At 52.1% G+C, this 18,046-nt stretch overlaps 1 pseudogene; it reads right to left on the reverse strand.

Moving 5' to 3' along the window:
* Positions 1-15,625: 15,625 nt before the first annotated feature.
* Positions 15,626-16,293, reverse strand: LOC147985270 (uncharacterized; annotated as a pseudogene).
* Positions 16,294-18,046: the final 1,753 nt, after the last annotated feature.

An 18,046-nucleotide genomic window follows, 5' to 3' on the forward strand; every position in this document is an offset into this window, starting at 1 on the left:
TAACCATGGCTTCTGAGGTGGTGGCACCCCAGGTTCCTCTGCTTCAAGCCCCTTCATGTACTTCAACTTTTCTTCAGTAGCTTCGGCAATGCAAGCCGCCTTGAATATTTCAAACTGCTCTTCTGTAATTGTTGGATTATCCTGTAAAATCTCGGAGTAGGGTTCCTTTTTGACCATGCTCCGATGTTTCACCCTTATTTCCAGGCGGACAACACGCTGCTAAACTTGCAATGGCACGTTTGTTTATCTTCTTCCTTGTCGAGTCTTTTCATGGTCGAGTATATTTGATTTCATTCCGGCCCGGGAACAAGAATACCTGGTGCAACTTTCTTATGAGGGAGTGCTCCATATTTGGTATGTTTTTTAGTTTCTCATTGTTGATGGTGGCGGTTGTCCACAGGATGCAGCCTATTTGATTGCCATAGCATGCGCGCGCTTCCACAGGCTCTTCTGGCTCAAAATTGCCGGAGTCCACCTCCATGACCACCAGTCTAGTAGTGTTGAGATGGTTTGGGCGCCTTGTCCTCTTTGGTTTCGGATCTATACCGGCTTCGCCAGTCTCGGTGCGAGTGTCGATCTCAGCGCCAGTCTCAGCACCAGTGTCGGTCCCAGCGCCGGTCTCGGCGCCGGTCTTAGTCTCAGATGTGATAGGTGGGTGCTGCAACAACCATTGCTCCTCGAGAAGGTTCAAATAGGCATCTGCCGCCTCGTAGGCATTGAAATCACCAGAACCCTGTCCTTCATCATCGATAATCATGTTTCCTATGATTAAATCTAGTCAATTAATTATGGACCTAAGAAAATGAATAATGACATAATGTCGGATTTCGGGTTCCGGCAGACCCTTGAGGTTCGAACACTGGGGTGCGCGCGGAGATTTCACCTTCTACCTACCTGCACCCCTTCGCCTCGCTAAGATCTAGGCTATGGAAAGAACAACACAAGAGACACAGGGTTTATACTGGATCGGGCCACCGTTGTGGTGTAATACCCTACTCAAGTGTGTGGTGTGGTGGATTGCCTCTTGGGCTGATGATGATGAGCAATACAAGGAAGAACAGCCTCGCGAGGGTCTGTTCTTGGCTGGGGGGATGAACTGCTAGGAGGAGTTCAGTCACCCTTCTATCCCTCTATCTTCTTGATTCTCTCTCTGATCCGATCTCTTTCCGATCGATCGAACCCTCCAGTCTTCCACAATGTCGAATTTGGAACCCCCTACCCTGGGGGTGGCTAGTCCTATTTATGGGAAAAGGCCCTGGGCCTCTTCCCAAATATTGAGCGGGAAGGGCGCCAACAATTGGCCATTTTGAAGGGGAACATCTGGTACACTTATCCTGACTAAAGTTGGTCCTCGCCTACCAAAGACTCTGGTGGTGACGCTGGTTTGGGCTCCACAATGACTTCCTCCCTGCCGTTGGACTGGTCTTGGTCTTGTTGCACCAAAACGGGTGCCTTTGCTTGATGCTCTCGCCTGTGCTTGCTCCCTTTGCACCAAAGAGGAAAGGAGGACACTGTACGGGCTGGCGCCCGCCTGGCGCCCTTGGTCGTCATGGCTTGCGTCACGGGCACCTCGTGAGGTACCCCGCCTTGATCTCTCCGCCTCCTCGCGGGCCAGCTGATGAGGCCGTGCTCGAGGAAGCTCCGTGTCATCCGCCCCGTGAGGCTTGGCCCCTCGCGAGGGTCTTGAGTCTGTGTTGATGAAGATGGGCCGTGCTGGGCCCCCTTTTGAGCCACGCCCCAGGCCGCAGGTAGGAAAGTCTGGGGACCCCCATTCCCACAACGCCGACAGTAGCCCCCGGGCCCAAGGCGCGCCCGGGCTTGGCCGTGCATGGAGGCGAAAGGGAAAGAGCGAAGCGCCGCGGGCCCTAACAGCCTGCGGTCTTGGGCGCCGTGTGGCGGTTGATTGGACGTGGGCGTCTCCACTTCCCCATGGCGCCTCGGCAACTGCACGGATTGGACAAGTCCCTGCATGCAAAGCGGGTCATGATTACCTGCAATCGTGGGGGCCGACGGTTGGCCCTCGCCGGCTATAAGTATGGATCGGCGCGCGCCTTTCCAGTTCATCCCCCCTTGCTTCTCCTTCTTCTTCATGGCCCCGTCGAGGAGGTTCTCGGCCGCAAAGAAGGGGAAGGCTCGCCAGGTTGAGCCTGCCTCTCCCCCGCCCAAGCGCGGCCGAGGGCGCCCTCGCAAACATCCTGTGGCCGCCATGGAAGCTCCCCGCGGCCGTGGAGACGATTTCCAGCATGGTGACGGGTGGACTGCTGCGGTCGGGGGGCGTGCTTCGGTCGTGCGTCCCCCTAGGCCGCGCTATCGCGCTGCAGAGGTGCTGCCGGAGTTCGTTGTGTGGTTGGCGGAGCCGACTAGCACCAGGCTTCCACTTCCTTGCTTCCTCCTCAGCGAGCTCCCGGCCGGCGCCCCAGGCGGCCTCTGGCTCCAGGCTGACGGCTGCTGCAGCCAGGCCTCATGGGCTTCACTGGAGGTCTCCGCAGCCGGGAGCCTGGCCTTGGCCCGCGGTTGGCAGACGTTTGCCCGTGCGCGTGGCCTCAGCCGTCGGTGCACCCTACACTTCAAGTTTGACGGCGATGCCACCCTCTACATGAGGGTTTTTGGGGAAGATGGTCGCCGCGCAGGGTGCTGCCCCTAGGACGACGACCGCGGACGGGAACCCAGCTCCGGCGATGATGGAGAGGACAGCGCTCGCGTGACTGGTGGCGCTCAGGGTTCCCCAAGCTTCTCCGGTTCTTCTTCAGGCCGCGACTCTTCTAGCGGTGGCCGCGGTCAGCCTCCACGCCGCCGTACCTGCTTGGGAGGTGGTAGCGTGTCTGCCCGCCGCCACGCCTCGGTGAAGCGCGAGAGGGAGTCTGCCTGAGCCCCGGAGACAGCCCGAGTCTTCCCTGCAGGCCGGTGTGAGGCGAGCTGCGCCTGATTTGTTCTTTCTTTTCCTTTTTCCTGCGTAAAAAGATAGTAGCGTGAAGCCCCGCGGGGGCGTGTTTGGGTTATTGTTGTTAATCGTCGCTTTGCTTCCGTTATCGTGCCTTCCGGCTACGTGCCCACGCGTGGATAGTTTCCGGCCCCAGCCGTGGGGGGGCGACCGACCCAGGCCCTGTGTTCGTGTCGCGGTGCCCGTGGGGCACAGACTGGAGGGGTGCTCCTGTAATGGACCCAGGTCGCGAAACCTTTGAACGACTAGGATAGGAACACTCATGAGGGCGCTTGGCTGCCCCCCTCGCGATGCCTTGCATAAGAGAAATCGAGGCAGGAGAGTGAAAAGTCGAAGAACCACAAGCCAAAGACGGCAACAACTTCAATAAAACTTCGAATGAGAATGAATAAGCCAACTGCGGAAAGCAAATGAAAAAGCCGCGTCCGGCACCTAATCTAGTCTTCGACGTCTTCTCACCAGCGCGGAGCTAAGTGCTACCACTGGGCGTGGGAGGGAGCCCCAGGGCCTGAGGCCGGCGCTCCTGAGACTCCGGGGCGTGTACAGCCCGAACTCATTATTACGTGAGAGTGTCACGAGCGGCGAGCTTCACAGGCGTTGGCCTTCTTCACAGGCTCCGGGCCTTTTCCAAAACGCGACAGCTTCACAGGCATTCGCCTTCTTCACAGGCTCTGGGCCTTTTCCAAAACGCGACAGCTTCACAGGCATTCGCCTTCTTCACAGGCTCTGGGCCTTTTCCAAAACGCGACAGCTTCACAGGCATTCGCCTTCTTCACAGGCTCTGGGCCTTTTCCAAAACGCGACAGCTTCACAGGCATTCGCCTTCTTCACAGGCTCTGGGCCTTTTCCAAAACGCGACAGCTTCACAGGCATTCGCCTTCTTCACAGGCTCTGGGCCTTTTTAGGAGTAGAACCTCCGGAGGTGCTGGATGTTCCATGTGTTCTGGACCGGCACCCCCTCCTGAGTCTTCAAGCGCGCGGAGCCGGGCCTGGAAACATGAACAACCTTGAACGGGCCCTCCCACATGGGAGAGAGCTTGTGCAGTCCCTCCCTGGAGAGAACCCTCCTGAGCACGAGGTCTCCTACCTCGAGAGTTCTGGGGCGGATGTTGCGGCAGTGATATCGTCGCAGTGCTTGTTGGTACCTCGCCGCTCGCAGCGCGGCTTCTCGGCGATGTTCCTCCCCCAGCACAAGGTCCATCCCCCACATGGCTTCCTACTGCGCCTCGTCGAACGCCAGGACCCGCGCGGAGCGACGTCTGACCTCGTGACGGAGGACCGCTTCGGCTCCGTAGACCAGGAAGAACGGGGTCTCTCCAGTCGGCTTGGTCGCGGTTGTGCGGATGGACCACAACACGGACTGAAGCTCGTCGTACCAACCTCTGCCGCAGGCCTCCAGCTTCTTCTTGAACGTCCTGGTCTTGAGGCCCCTCAGGACCTCTGCGTTGGCTCGCTCGGCCTGGCCGTTGCTTCGGGGGTGCGCCACCGAAGCGTAGCATATCTGCGTTCCAAGGTTAGCACAGTATGTTTTGAAGAGGTTACTAGTGAACTGCGAACCGTTGTCCGTGATGATGCGGTTCGGCACCCCGAACCGGCTCACGATGCCCCTGATGAACTTGACCGCGGAACCCGCGGGGATGGTGCGGACGGCCTCTACTTCAGCCCACTTGGTGAACTTGCCCACGGCGACGTAGAGGTAGCGGTAGCCCCCTAGCGCCCGAGGAAATGGGCCCAGGATGTCCAGCCCCCAGACTGCCAATGGCCACGAAAGGGGTATAGTCTGCAGGCCTCCTGCCGACTGATGGATCTGCTTGGTGTGGAACTGGCAGGCCTCACAAGCTTTCACTAGTTCGACGGCGTCATTGAGTGCGGTGGGCCAATAAAACCCACTGCGGAACGCCTTGCCGACGAGGGCCCGTGATGATGAATGATGTCCACAGTCTCCGCCGTGTATATCTTCCAGCGGTTCCTTTCCTTGCTCCCTGGAGAAGCAGCGCAGGGATACATCGTTTGGTCGCTTCCGGTAGAGCTCTCCATCCTTGATGCAGTATGTCGTGGCCTGCCGTGCCACACGCTCCGCTTCCTCCTCCTTCTCCGGCAGGGTCCCTTGTGTTAAGTAACTCCGGAGCTCCGTGATCCAGCACCCCTCCTGAGGTTCCATCGTCAGGAGCAGGCGTGCTCCTGAGGCCGGGACACAGGCCAGAGCTCCTGAGGTAGGTGGCTGGGGGAGCTCCTCCCGAGGCTGAGCCGTGTTTGATAATGGCGGCAGGGCTGAGGGCTTGAAGAGCTACTCCTCGAAAATGCCAGGCTCCTGAGGTAACCGCCTGGACGCCCATTTGGCGATGTCGTCGGCCTCTTGATTGGTGCCACAAGGCACGTGCTGCAACTCCAACCCCCAGAACTGCTTCTCCATCCTACGGACCTCTGCAAGGTAGGCTTCCATGTGCTCATCTTTCGGCTCGTACACCTTTTTGGAGAAATTGACAAGGAGCTGCGAATCGCCCTTGATGGTGAGGCATTTCACCCCCAGGGCAGCTGCGGCCTTCAAGCCCGCTATTAAACCTTCATACTCCGCTATGTTGTTGGAGACCTTTTCACCTTGCTGGAAACAGAGCTGCACAGCGTAGTAGAGCTTGTCCAGAGTGGGCGATATAAGCACCGCCCCAGCCCCAGCGCCATGCCTGGAGAACGCCCCATCGAAGTACATGACCCAGCCTTCCGGCGCCTCGCTTCCCGGGGAGAGGGACCGATCCTCATCGGCCTTGAGGCCTGGTGCCTCCGTCCATTCTGCCACAAAATCCGCCAATGCTGCTCCATTGATGACTCTGGTCGTGCTGAATTCGAGCCGAAATGCTTGCAGTTCTATGTTCCACTCAGCGACCCTTCCAGCTGAGTTAGGGCTCCTGAGCACTCTCTCCAGGGGGTATGACGAGACGACCTTGATGGGGTAACCCTGAAAATAGTTCCACAGCTTGCGCGAGGCCACCATGAGCGCGAGGAGGAGTTTCTGAGGCATGGGGTACCATGCCCTCGCGTCCCGCAACACCGTGCTGATGAAGTACACTCGGTGCTCAACGAGGTTGGGTGCGTCAGTGCTGGTGGCTCCCTTCGGAGACCATGACGCCTCCTGAGGCGATGAAGCCTCCTGAGGCTGGCCATCTGGGAGAGGGGCCTCTTCCGCCTCCGGTGCACTCCTCTGCGGCGGCTGATCCTCCTCAGCCGCGGTGGCGGTTCCTGTGGGCCTTCCTTGTTCCTGTTTTGCCTTGTCCCGGGCTGCTGCTGTGTTTTTGATTCGACGCTCCTCTCTAACCGCCAACAGGGCTGCGCTGGCGGAGTAGGGAGTGGCGGCGAGGTAAAGCACCAGGGGCTCTTGAGGGCGCGGAGCCCCCATGACCAGTGGGCTGGTCAGGTATCTCTTGAGATCCTGGAACACCTTGTCGGCCTCTTCAGTCCACTCAAAGGGCCCCTTTTTCTTCATTAGCTGGAAGAAAGGCAGCGCTCGCTCCCCCAACTTGGAGATGAAGCTCCCTAGCACGGTCACGCGCCCAGTGAGCTTCTGCATTTCTCTGAGGGTCTTTGGCGGGCTCATGTCCTCCACCGCCTTGACCTTTTCCATGTTAGCCTCGATGCCTCGGTGGGACACGAGGAAACCCAAGAGCTTGCCCGAGGGGGCTCGGAACACACACTTCTCTGGGTTGAGCCGCAGGTTCACTGCGTTGAGGGTCGCGAAGGTTTCCTCCAGGTCTTGTATCAGGGTCCTGGCCTCCCGAGACTTTACCACAATGTCATCGACATAAGCTTCAACATTCTTCCCGAGCTGCTGGCCCAAGGTGATGTGCATCAGCCGCTGAAAGGTTGCCCCTGCGTTACGCAGCCCGAATGGCATGCATGTGTAGTAGTACACACCACACGGGGTTAGGAAGGTTGTCTTTTCAACGTCTTCTACCGCCATCTTGATCTGGTGATACCCAGAGAAGGCATCCAAGAAGCATAGCAGGTCGCATTCCGCGGTGGACTCGACGATCTGGTCAATGCGGGGGAGCGGGAACGGGTCTTGCGGGCATGCCTTGTTGAGGTTGGTTAAGTCTACACACATGCGCTCCTTCCCTCCCTTCTTTGGCACAACGACAGGGTTGGCCAACCAATCCGGGTATCGGACCTCACGAATGACCCCAGCGGCTTCTAGTTTGCGGGTCTCTTGGACGATGAAGGCCTGCTTTTCTATGGACTTCCGCCTTGCCTTCTGCTTCACAGGGCGTACGTTGGGGCACACGTTGAGGTGATGCTCGATTACACTCCTAGGGATCCCCGCCAACTGGTCAGGCTCCCAAGCGAATACCTTCTTGTTTGTGCGCAGGAACCCGACCAGGGCCTCCTCCTGCTCGGGTTCGAGGTTGGCGCCTATGGTGAAAGTGGCATTGGTGGACCCGTCCTCATCGACAGGTATCTGCTTGGTTTCTGCCTTGTCTTGGGTGAACAACTGTTTCTTCTTGGCGGGTGCAGCCCCCTTGGGCTCGGGGGTCTCTGAGTCGGCGGGCTGCGCCGATGCCGCCGTCTTGAAGGCGAGCTTGAGCACCCGCAGCGCGTCTCCGGTGTCCCCGTGCACGGTGAGGACACCGCTGCTCCCGGGCATCTTCATGAGGTTGTACGCCGGGTGCGTCGCGGCCATGAACTGGGCCAGCGATGGGTAGCCGAGGATGGCGTTGTAGGGGAGGCCGATGGGGGCGATGTCAAAGTCGACCAGCTCCGTGCGGAAGTTGTTGTAGGTGCCGAAGGTTACTGGGAGCCGGATCTGTCCCAAGGAGATGGATGATCCGCCCACAACGCCTGAGAAGGCCGGCTGGGTTGCAGTCATTCCAGGGGTATGTAGAGGAGGTTGAAGGCCTCGACCGAGAGCACGCTAAGGCCCGCACCGCCATCGATGAGAGTTCTGGTGACGGCCACCTGGCAGATGGTGGGGGTGCACAGCATGGGGAGCGCACCCAAGCAGGACGAGTTGGAGGGGTGGTCCTCCGAGCTGAAGGTCAGGCCGGCCTTGGGCGCCGCCCGGTCCGGGAGAGCCCCCTGCCGCGTGGAAGCGGCGCTGACCCGAAGGATGAACGGCTTGACGTGGTGACTTGTAGGCGGCGCCTGCGAGCCGCTCAGGAGGGCCGCGACGACCGGGGGTGTTGGTGTAGCGTGGTGGGCGGGGAAGAGGCTGCGGGGCTCTTCCCAAGAGGCCACGGAGGCTGCCGGCAGGTGGAGCAGCCATGCGCACGGAGCGCCGGTGAGGGCCATGGGGAGCCAGTTGGCCATGACCCTATTGTCATCTCTAGCTTCGAGGATGGCCTCCTCGTACGCCAGCAAGAAAGCCAGCGGATCAGTCGCGTCGTCGTAGCGCGGCGGCGTCGTTGGCTTGAACTTGTCCGGCCACCGTGCCCGTTGCAGGGCTGGGGCTCGGAGCCCCCTGGCCCCCGTGCTGGCGCCAGCGGCCGGAGCGGGCGATGCCCTACTCATCGCGAGGCAGGTCGTGGCGGTGGTGGGAGGGAAAACTCCGGTGCACCCCCTACCTGGCGCGCCAAATGTCGGATTTCGGGTTCCGGCAGACCCTTGAGGTTTGAACACTGGGGTGCGCGCGGAGATTTCGCCTTCTAACTACCTGCACCCCTTCGCCTCGCTAAGATCTAGGCTATGGAAAGAACAACACAAGAGACACAGGGTTTATACTGGTTCGGGCCACCGTTGTGCTGTAATACCCTACTCCAGTGTGTGGTGTGGTGGATTGCCTCTTGGGCTGATGATGATGAGCAATACAAGGAAGAACAGCCTCGCGAGGGTCTGTTCTTGGCTGGGGGGATGAACTGCTAGGAGGAGTTCAGTCACCCTTCTCTCTCTCTCTCTCTCTCTCTCTTCTCGATTCTCTCTCTGATCCGATCTCTTTCCGATCGATCGAACCCTCCGGTCTTCCACAATGTCAGATTTGGAACCCCTACCCTGGGGGTGGCTAGTCCTATTTATAGGCAAAGGCCCTGGGCCTCTTCCCAAATATTGAGCGGGAAAGTCGCCAACAATTGGCCATTTTGAAGGGGAACATCTGGTACACTTATCCTGACTAAAGTTGGTCCTCGCCTGCCAAAGATTCTCGTGGTGACGCTGGCTTGGGCTCCACAATGACTTCCTCCCTGCCATTGGACTGGTCTTGGTCTCGTTGCACCGAAACGGGTGCCTTTGCTTGATGCTCTCGCCTGCGCTTGCTCCCCTTGCACCAAAGAGGAAAGGAGGACACTACGCAGGCTGGCGCCCGCCTGGCGCCCTTGGTTGTCATGGCTTGCGTCACGGGCACCTCGTGAGGTACCCTGCCTTGATCTCTCCGCCTCCTCGCGGGCCAGCCTGATGAGGCCGTGCCCGAGGAAGCTCCGTGTTGTCCGCCCCGCGAGGCTTGGCCCCTCGCGAGGGTCTTGAGTCTGTGTTGATGAAGATGGGCCGTGCTGGGCCCCCTTTTGAGCCACGCCGCAGGCAGGCAAGTCTGGGGACCCCCGTTCCCAGAACACCGACACATAAAAAGGCCTATGTTTTGCAGGGATGTTGATTCATTCTTGGTGTGGCAAATCCCGGGCACTCAATATGTCCTAGTTTGTAGCACAAGTCATGCCAAAATTCACGAAAAACTTCGACATGACCTCCGCTACAAAGTGGACAAATCGAGCAACTGAAATTTGCCGGAACAGAAATGAATCAACATTCCAGCAAAACATAGGCCACTCGGCTTTATTCTCTGCAAATAACAAAAGGCCACTTGGGCCCAATCGAACCACTTCATTGAAAATATATAACATGACCACTTCAATGAAAAGATATAATCGACAATAATGGAATATGCAAATGAACATCAGTGACATATATCATATAACATCAATCTTGTTTTTCGTTTATATAGCAACAATTACTTTAACCAAGTTTTTGAAAAGAAAAACAATTTTGTTTTTTGTTTATAGCTAAATGGCATAGCTATTGTTTTTTATTTATAGCTAAATGCTTTTGTTTTTTGTTTAAAGCTAAAAGTCTAGGAAGGGATCATCTTTAAAATAAACTTGCCTAAATTCTTCTCCTTGAAAAATAGTGGTCTTTTCAAAAACCAGAAACCTTTGCAAAGTGACCTGACTAAACACTTCTCTGCCTAGGACAGAACCCAAATTCTATTCTAGCTATTCCTCTCTCACACACACAGAGATTATTTTCTTTTCATCCAAATTGTTTTAGAGCAACTATTCCAGCAATACTTGACCTTATTAGAAATTGCAAAGGTACTCCATTTTCTCTAACCCTTCTGACCTCACCAAAATATCCACAGCAGGACCTTAGTACCTACACCCAATTTCTTCAAAAATATTCAGGTCCATAGTCCAAATAATTCAAATTTCAATTGAATGAAATTTGGACTAGATTCAGGTCCAAGTCCAATTTTTTTATAGCCTCCATTAATTTAAAGCTATATGCTACTATTATATATATACCCTCTGTTATTTAAAGCTAAATGGAATTACTGTTTAGGCATTTTCATAAAAAAATTCCCTAGCTAAGTTCCTCAATTTTTTTTCTATTTTCCCTAAATGCTAAAAAAAATTCATACTGTCCTAAACAAATCTAGGGTTCATATGAACACCTAGGGTTCATATGAACATCATCATAGAAACAACATATGAAATTTTCCCTAGCTAGCAGATATATATATATAGAGAGAGAGAGAGAGCAGGGGAGAGGAGAGGGAGAGGCTTACTGTCGGTGGCAAGGGCGGGCTCGTGCTCGGGCGGCGATAATCCAGGGAGGGCTCAAGCGGCGGCAAGTTCAAGGGCGGGCTCGGGCGACGGCCCGCATCAATGGCGCGCTCGGGCGCAGGGCGATCGACGGCGGCAACAGATTAAGTGGGGGAGAGGGGGGAGAAGGGGGAAAGGACTTAGCAAAATTTTAAGCCTACGCGTGGTTATGTCAAACTAGCAGTCCCGCTGGTAGAAAAAAGAACTATAGTTAAGTTAGCTATAGCGCTTTTCACCAAAATGCGCTACTGCTATAGGAAGTAGCTATTTATTTCCCTTTCTCTTTTCCTTTTATCTAAGGAACTTTGCTATAGCGAGGGCTTACAGAAAGCGCTACTGCTAAAGTATCTATAGCGCTTTGCGAGAACAAGCGCTACTGCTATGCCTTTCTCCTTTATATTTATTTTTCTTTTGTTTTTATTTACATTTTTTTCATTTCTCCTTTTTCTATTTCTTTCATTTTCATTTAATTTTTCTCTTTTTTTCTTAGCAGTAGCGCTCTACACTAGAAACACGCTGCTACAAGGCACTAAGCGGTAGCGTGCTTTCTGCAGGATCACTACTACTATTCCTAGCCTACGACATGTATGCGGTCCAATGAGTGTTGAAGCACACGGCAGGTATCATTATTTTCTGACCTTCACGGATGATTTGAGTAGGTATGGGTATATCTACTTGATGAAATACAAGTCTGAAACATTTGAAAAGTTCAAAGAATTTCAGAGTGAAGTGTAGAATTATCGTAACAAGAAAATAAAGTTTCTATGATCTAATCGCTTAGGCGAATATTCAAGATACGAGTTTGGCCCTCATTTAAAACAATGTGGAATTGTTTCACAACTCATGCCACCTCGAACACCACAACGTAATGGTGTGTCCGAACGCCGTAACCGTACTTTATTGAATATGGTCCGTTCTATGATGTCTCTTACCGATTTACCACTATCGTTTTGGGGTTATGCATTAGAGACAGTCGCATCACGTTAGATAGGGCACCATCTAAATTCGTTGAGACAACACCGTATGAACTATGGTTTGGCAAGAAACCTAAGTTGTCATTTCTTAAAGTTTGGGGTTGCGACACTTATGTCAAAAGGCTTCCGCCTGATAAGCTCGAACTCAAATCGAAGAAGTGCGTCTTCATAGGATACCCTAAGGAAACAATTGGGTACACCTTCTACCACAAATCCGAAGGCAAGATCTTCGTTGCCAAGAATGGAACATTTCTAGAGAAGGAGTTTCTCTCGAAAGAAGTGAGTGGGAGGGAAGTAGAACTTGATGAGGTAATTGTAGCTTCTCTCAATTTGGAAAGTAGCACATCAGAGAAATCCATTCCCGTGATGCCTACACCAACTAGAGAGGAAGCTAATGATGATCATGAAACTTTAGATCTAGTTACTACTAGACCTCGTAGGTTGAATAGAGCACATTCCGCACCAGAGTGGTATGGTAATCCTGTCCTGGAAGTCATGTTACTAGACCATGGTGAACCTACGAACTATGAAGAATCTATGATGAGCCCAAATTTCGATAGATGGCTTGAGGCCATGAAATCTGAGATATGATCCATGTATGAGAACAAAGTGTAGACTTTGGTGGACTTGCCCGATGATCGGCAAGCCATTGAGGATAAATGGATCTCCAAGCAAAAGACAAATGCTGATGGTAATGTCACCATCTACAAAGCTCAACTTGTCGCAAAAGGTTTTCGACAAGTTCAGGGGGTTGGCTGTGATGAGACCTCACCCGTAGCGATGCTTAAGTTAGTCCAAATCATTTTAGAAATTGCCACATTTTATAATTTGGCAAATGGACGTAAAAAATGCATTCCTTAATGAAATTCTTAAAGAAGTGTTATATATGATGCAACCAGAAGGTTTTGTCGATCCTAAAGGTGCTAACAAAGTGTGCAAGCTCCAGCAATCCATCTATGGACTGGTTCAAGCATCTCGGAGCTGGAATATACGCTTTGATGAGGTGATCAAATCATATGGTTTTATACAGACTTATGATGAAGCCTGCATTTACAAGAAAATCAGTGGGTGCTCTATAGCATTTCTGATATTATATGTGGATGACATAGTATTGATTGGAAATGATATCGAATTTTTGGATAACATAAAAGGATACTTGAATAAGAACTTTTCAATGAAAGACCTCAGTGAGGCTTACATATTAGGCATCAAGATCTATAGAGATAGATCAAATACGCTTGATAATATTTTCAATGAGTACATACCTTGACAAGATTTTGAAGGAGTTCAAAATGGATCAACTAAAGAAGGAGTTTTGGCCTGTACTGTAAGGTGTGAAGTTGAGTAAGACTCATAGCCCGACCACGGTAGAAGATAAAGAGAGAATGAAAAGTCATTCCCTATGCCTCAGACATAGGTTCTATAAAGTATGCCATGTTATTTACCAGACATATTGTGTGCCTTGCCATGAGTTTAGCAAGGGGGGGGGGTACAATAGTGATCCAGGAGTAGATCACTAGACAACTGTCAAAATTATCCTTAGGTACCTAAGAGGACTATGGAAATGTTTCTCGGTTATGGAGGTGGTAAAGAGTTTGTCATAAAGGGTTACGTCGATGCAAGCTTTGACACCGATTTAGATGACTCTGAGTCTCAATATGGATATGTATTGAAAGTGGGAGGAATTAGCTAGAGTATCTCTATGCAGAGCATTATAGACATAGAAATTTGCAAAGTACATATGGATCTGAATGTATCAGACCCTTTGACTAAACTTATTGCACAAGAAAAACATGATCACACCTTAGTACTCTTTGGGTGTTAATCACATTGTGATGTGAACTAGATTATTGACTCTAGTAAACTCTTTGAGTGTTAGTCACATAGCGATGTGAACTATGGGTGTTAATCACATGGCGATGTGAACTAGATTGTTGACTCTAGTGCAAGTGGGAGACTGAAGGAAATATGCCCTAGAGGCAATAATAAAGTTTTTATTTTATATTTCCTTATTCATGATAAAGGTTTATTATTCATGCTAGAATTGTATTGATCGGAAACCTAAGTACATGTGTGAATACATAAACAAACACTGTGTCCCTAGTGAGCCTCTATTTGACTATCTCATTGATCAAAGATGGTTAAGGTTTCCTAATCATGGACATGAGTTGTCATTTGATAACGGGATCACATCATTAGCAGAATGATGTGATGGACAAGACCCATCCGTTAGCTTAGCATAATGATCTTTCAATTTTATTGCTATTGCTTTCTTCATGTCAAATACCTATTCCTTCGACTATGAGATTATGCAACTCCCGGATACTGGAGGAATGCCTTATGTGCTATCAAACGTCACAATGTAACTATGTGATTATAAAGATGCTCTACAGGTATCTCCGAAGGTGTTTGTTGATTGGCATAGATGGAGTATCGGAGAGGTATCTCTAGGCCCTCTCGGTAATACACATCATAAGCTTGCAAGAAAACGACTAAGGATTTAGTCACGAGGTGATGCAATATGGAATGAGTAAAGAGACTTGAAGAAAAATAGGAACGGGGGGAGGAGTTGTGTTCGTCTGGAGCACGAATGGATACGTTTTTATGCAACCAATTGAGCAAAGGAAGTAATAAATGTTGTGGTTGGCGTTAGGTGGTGGATTGGTTCTGTTTTAGTGTACGCGAATGCATTTAAGAAGCAACATGACTACTTACTTGAAAATAGCAAACTGCATTGTCATATCATGACGAACTGCGGAACGTGTGGTTGGGCCTGTGTTTTTGTATGGTATGTGGGATTTTTTAAAATTTTCAGTGGTCTCTCTTTTTTGTGTTGGGCCTGTGTTCGGGTAGTAAAGATGCATTGGGCCCAAGTCGGCCTGTGAGCACGGCTGGTTCCCCGTGCAATGTGTGCGGCCTAATGTTTAGTCCCACCTCGCCCGCGAAAGGCGCTCCCGGCCTGTTTATAAGCGCTGGCGAGGCAGCCGTGTCGGACTCCTTTGGTTACTTATTTGGGCACTTATACATGGCGCTCATTGCTCTATGCTCTCTGACCTATGGGCCCATGTGTGCCCGGCTCCATGCATCGTGGCTTAGAACGACTCGCCTGCTGTGGGTGTAGGTCTACTACGAGACTGGCTGGGGCCGGTTGCACCAGGGTGGTCAAATTTTTTAATATTTTCTATCATGTATTTTTTCTTCAATGTCGGGGCGTGCACTGTTTTAATAAGTCATCCATGCACTGCATTGATCAGGGTTCTGTACTGCATGTGCACGCATTCCATACTACACGTACAGTTCTCATTTTTGTTTTCGTGTTTTTGCTCTTATGTAATCTTTTTTTCCAATGTAGGGGAGTGCACTTCTTAGTAAATCATATGTGTACTGCATTGATTATGTTTCTGTACTACACGTTCATATATTTCCGCACTACATATACAGGTCGCATTTTTCTTTTTGTGTTTTTGCTCTTATGTCTTTTTTCAAATTTAGGGGCGTGCACTGCTTTGTTGGGTATGTGTAAACTTCATTCGACAGAGTCTGTACTGCATTCGTACACAATTTGCACTGCATGCGTCCTATTTGCACACAGCATCTTATTTCGTTTTGTGCACTACTCGAATCTAATGATACATAAGCAAACAACAGAACACAAATTATCACAAGCATTCTGTACGACAAGTTCATCATCAGCAAACTAAGTTGAACAGAAAGCAATCTAACATAATCAAAGTTCATCATTACAAGTGATTCTGCACGGCAAGCAAACTAAGTTCAGCAAAAGCAAATGATCACAAGCAAACTAACGATACATAAGCAAACAACATAAAGCAAATTTCATGATAATTCTAAAACAACGCTGGCATTGTTGGCTCTTGGAAAGCACCATCTTCTTCACTGTTAGCGTCTCCCCATCCTCAGCTACTCCTGGCGCGCTTCTTGGGGGGCTCCTCCTTCTCCAGCTTTGCACGACGAAGCCCGTCCTGGGTGAGGGTGATGCGGTTCCATATCTCGTACGCTGTGTAGGTGTCCTTTGCCGCGTACTCGATGTGCCTCATCGATAGAGGCAGGGTGGCCCAGCGCTTGTGTTCGTCGTCGGTGATCTTCTTCTTCATATTGTTGTAGTAGTCATCGATGAGCATGCCGGAGACGTCTCCAAGGGAGTCCAACTCCTTGGTTGCCTCGGGCACCCTCCACTCCTTCTGGATGTCGACGAAGTTGGCGACCTCCAGATTGACACGCTCTAGCCTGGTTTTGTTGCCGTCGACGGAGAAGTCTGCAAAGGTGTACCTGGGTCGGCGAGGAAGTTGTCGAAGATGGTGCACCTTTCAGCGGTGCTCGGTTGGAAGAGCAGCACCGGGTGATTCTTGCTAATGGAGAGTTGGCAGAGGGCGGGTTTCTGCGTTGCTTCAGGCTCGTTGTTGTATTCGAGATCAATGCCGACGATCTTGTGACGCTGGAGGCTGAGGTGGCGCTCGTACTGCACGAGGGAGATCGCCATATGCTTCTTGTCGTTGGTGTGGATGACGTGCAACTTGGTGTTGCCATGGGCCTCCATGCCCTTGTACTCGTCGGTGAACGCCATCGCCGGTAGTAGGCTTGGTGTTTCTGCATGGATATCGATGTGATGGAGCGATTTGGTGGCAGTGCAATGGATACTTGTGTTCTTGTGGATGAGAAGGCCTTTGGTAGTGGTCTGGATTTAAGGGGAGGGCGCGGGGTGGGATGGCCGCATCGGATGAACTACACGATCTCGCTGACGATGCGGTTGTGCAGATCGTGGGTCGGTGTTGCGTCTATGATCGTGGGCTTGTGGCGATGGAACCGCTTCGATTGGGTGGTTGTATGCGAACGTGGTTTTTTTAACGTGGTTTTATTTTATTTTCGATCAGTAATTTTTTTAACCACCACTTTCTGTGCGAACGGGCATTTTGTCACGTTTATATGTATCCTGCGTGGTAATGAAACTCCATTGGTTATAGTTCTATAATGCATCGTCTAGAATACAGAACTGCATTTTGTCTACAGGTGCGTACTTCACCATTTTTTGTGTGCCCTTGCTGCATCCCCTGAAAAAAGTATAATGTATTCCGCAATTTTATGAGTTTTTCTTTGTGGTCTATACCATGTATTTATTCATGTTGGTAATCCGGAACTGGATGTAACACCCCGGATGTAACTTACCATATTTGTAACTCCGACTCTTGCCATTTACGGCTTTAAGTTATGAGATTCCCTTCGTGGTTGGGTTTTGTCTTTGTTTTGCATTTTGTTCATGTCATGCATTTCATATCATGTCATCATGTGCATCTCATTTGCATACGTTTCCGTCTCATGCATCCGAGCATTTTCCTCGTTGTCTGTTTTGCAATCCGACACTCCTACGTGCACCGGCGCACCCCTCTTGCCTCTTTTCGTGAGCAGGTCTTAAAAATTCTCGGAATGCACCGAGATTTGCCAAGTGGCCTTGGTACACCACCGGTAGACCGCCTGTCAAATTTCGTGTCATTTGGATTCCGTTTGATACTCCAATGGTTAACCGGGGAACCGTAAAGGCCTCGTGTGTGTTGCAGCCCAACACCCCTCCAAAATGGCCCAAAAACCCATCCAAACCCCTTCCATGTCCTCCGCCGTCGGATCACGATCGCGTGGGGGAAAACTACACTCCATTTGGACAATCCTACCTCCTCCTAGCTATAAATACGTGCCCCCTCCGATTTTTCGCGCAGACGAAACCCTAGTAACCGCTCCCCTTCGCCGCCAGACACATCTGGAGGAGCCGGACGCATCCGCACCGCCGCCTGCAGCCAACCGGCGAGTGCCACGTGGCACCAGCCAGCCCACCGTCGCCGCAGCCCGCTCGGGCCTGAGTCGGGCCCTCCCCGGCACGCGTCTCTCTGCCGCCCGCACCCGCTCGTCGCCCCGCCGCCCGCTCGTCGCTCCCGCCGGCCGCCGCCCTCGCCGCGCCACCTCCACCGCCGGCCGCTCACCTCCAACACGTCGCCCCCGCGCGCTGCCGCCAAGCTCCGCCGCCGCCGTGCCAAAATCCGCCGCACCGCCGCCGGAGACGCCGCCTCCACCGCACGCCACGTCGCCCGCCTCCTCCGCCGGCTCACCGGAGCTCGCCGGAGCCGCAGCGGGGTGGACGAGATCCACCACCCCCGTCAACCAAACACCCCCCGCCGTCCCGGATCCCTCTATCCCGTTTTCTTTCTCGGAGGGTGAGATTCCACTAAGTCCCGGAGCTCCCTGTTATTTTCATGCACTATTCATCATGCCATATCTCCATGACCGTAGCTCCGTTTCATGCGCATGATATATCAAAATGTTCATTGGGA

Source organism: Triticum urartu, chromosome 2A (assembly GCF_056163025.1).
Source record: "Triticum urartu cultivar PI428250 chromosome 2A, HENAU_Tu73, whole genome shotgun sequence".
NCBI classification, from domain to species: Eukaryota; Viridiplantae; Streptophyta; class Magnoliopsida; order Poales; family Poaceae; genus Triticum; species Triticum urartu.